This window comes from Perognathus longimembris, chromosome 6 (assembly GCF_023159225.1).
Source record: "Perognathus longimembris pacificus isolate PPM17 chromosome 6, ASM2315922v1, whole genome shotgun sequence".
NCBI classification, from domain to species: domain Eukaryota; kingdom Metazoa; phylum Chordata; class Mammalia; order Rodentia; family Heteromyidae; genus Perognathus; species Perognathus longimembris.
Genome location: NC_063166.1, coordinates 54,338,096 through 54,341,170, shown reverse-complemented (window position 1 = coordinate 54,341,170; position 3,075 = coordinate 54,338,096).

Below are 3,075 nucleotides of genomic sequence, written 5' to 3'. Positions count from 1 at the left end.
GACCAAAACCCCTGGAGCCATGAGCCCAAACAAACTTTTCCTCCTTTAATCTATCTCAAATGGGTTTGTTTGGTTTGTTTCTGTTTGCCATTTTGTTTTTATAAGACAAGGTCTTGCTATGCAGTCTAGGTTGGTCTCAAACTTGCCATACTGTCTGCCTCTACCTCCTGAGTGCTACTATCACTGGCAGGTATTAGCATACCCAATTCCCTCTCAAGTATTTTGTCATAGCAATGGAGAGCTGATTAATGTTATGCCAAGTCATGAAACGACCACCAAGAAGACCACCGAGACTCAGACGTTCCGAAATGCAAAAGCAAGGAAAGGTTTTATTCAAGTTGGCCATGGCCCGGGCCTCGTCCTACCCACCAACACAGCAGAGGTTAGGAGGAAGCCCCGAGCTGCGATTGCACAGGGCTTATAAAGGCAAAAAACAAAGTTACAGCAATCAGGTGTTCAAGCAAGACAAAAAACAAAGTTACAGCAATCAGGTGTTCAAGCAAAAAGATTAGGACATGGGTACAAATCTGATTTGCTCAGGGCTCAAGACATTCTGGGGGCGGTTAGAGTTAAGCATTCCCAGGCGGTTAGAGTTCTTGACCGGCTGGGCCCTAATAAGCTTGCCCTGGGTTTGCTCATAGTTTAAACAGACAACAAAATGGGGGCTGCCTGAAAATGGGGTTTACTTTAACTCTTCACTCCCCCCTTCATTCCCCCCTTCTGATAGGTAACTCGAGAACCAATCGTGGTTCTCCTTGCTCATTAGTTTGATTCTGACTGAGAATGGGTAGGGATAGATTGGTATTGTGCCCGCAATACCATAAGTTGTCGGTGGCTCTTTACTCAGTTGGTATCGGGTGTGGCTCAGAAGGAGGTCCAGCCTCATAAAGGGCCTTTAGCTTGAGCCAGATCTCTTGGTGGACTTGCTATAGAGCTCTGAGAGGGGATAAAAGCTCATAAAAAATGTGAATGCAAGTTAGGAATAACATGTAGATGACATCACACAAGCCCCTTAGCCCTGTAGATGCAGGTACAGATAAACATAGTTTTACACCAAAGCCCCAATTCTGACCCTATTTATATTATAGCCAATTTGATTACATACCAACTTTACTCATATGCTCTAATTTTAAGACATAGTGATACCATTTGTTACATACTCAAACTTTCTAGGGATTGTCTTTCGTCTTTCTCACTTTTAACATGCCAAAACATTTTATTCATTTTTTTCCCAAATTTTTATTATCAAACTGATGTACCGAGAGGTTACAGTTTCATACGTTAGGCATTGGATACATTTCTTGTACTGTTTGTTACCTTGTCCCTCATACCCCCTCCCCCCTCCCCCTTACCCTTTCCCCCCCTGAGGTGTTCAGTTCACTTACACCAAACAGTTTTGCAAGTATTGCTTTTGTAGTTGTCTTTTTTTACCCTGTGTCTCTCAATTTTGGTATTCCCTTTCAATTTCCTACTTCTAATACCAGTATACATGGTTTCCAATATACTCAGATAAGATTACAGAGATAGTGTAGATACAACCACAGGAAGGTGATACAAGAACATCATCAATAATAGAAGCTACAGATACACATGGGATGTTGAAAGTAGTTACAACTGTGATATAACAATTGTCTCCATAACATGGAGTTCATTTCACTTAGCATCATCTTAGGTGTTCATAAGGGCATAGCTTTTGGGCCTTGTGATGCTCTGCTATGACTTGCCTAAACCTGTACTAATTATTCCCAATAAGGGAGACCATAGAGTCCATGTTTCTTTGGGTCTGGCTCACTTCATTTAGTATAATTTTTTCCAAGTCCTTCCATTTCCTTACAAATGGAGCAATGTCATTCTTTCAGATAGAGGCATAAAATTCCATTGTGTATATGTACCACATTTTCCTGATCCATTCGTCTACTGAGGGGCATCTGGGTTGGTTCCAGATTCTAGCTATGACAAATTGTGCTGCGATGAACATTGTTGAATCATTACTGTGATTTTGTTTGTGGTCTTTTGGATAGATACCCAAAAGTGGGGCTTCTGGGTCATAGGGGAGTTCTATATTTAGCCTTCTGAGGAATCTCCATACTGCTTGCCAGAGTGGCTGAACCAGTTTACATTCCCACCAACAATGAAGTAGGGTTCCCTTTTGGCCACATCCCCTCCAACAATTGTTGTTGTTAGTTTTCTTGATATATGACATTCTTACTGGGATGAGATGGAATCTCAATGTTGTTTTGATTTGCATTTCTTTTATGGCCAGCGATGTAGAGCATTTTTTCATATGTCTCTTGGCCATTCTCATTTCCTCATCAGAGAAGTCTCTTTGTAAGTCTTTAGCCCACTTGATGAGGGGGCTATTGGTTCTTTGCGGTTTTGTTTTGGACGAGGGTAATTTTTTAGTTCTGCATATATTTTAGAGCTGAGGCCTTTGTCTGTTGAATGTCCGGTAAAGATCTTCTCCCAGTCTGTGGGCTTTCTGTTTATCTTGCGAGCTATATCCTTTGCCGTGCAGAAGCTCTGCAGTTTGATGAAGTCCCATTTGTCCAACCTTTCTTTGATTTGTAGCCTCTCTGGGTCTTTGTTAAGGAAGTTCCGTCCTGTGCCAAGGAGCCCAAGTGTTTCTCCTGCTCCTTCCTTTAGTGTTTTCAGGGTGTCTGTTTTGATTTCAAGGTCTTTAATCCATTTGGAATTGATTTCGGCAGAGGGTGATATATAAGGATCTAGTTTTAGTTTGTTGCATGTGTTGAGCCAGTTTTGCCAGCACCATTTGTTAAAGAGGCTATCTTTCTTCCATACTATTGTTTTAGCTCCTTTATCAAAGATTAAGTAGGCGTAGTTCTGTGGGTTCATTTCTGGGTCTTCAATTCTGTTCCATTGGTCTTCAGGCCTGTTCTGGTGCCAATACCAAGCTGTTTTTATTACTATAGCTTTATAATACAGCTTGAAGTTGGGTATTGTAATTCCTCCAGCACTGTTCTTTCTGCTTAAGATTGTTTTTGCTATTCTAGGTCTTTTATTGTTCCATATGAATTTCTGGATTGCTTCCTCTATTTCATTAAAAAATGGTGTTGG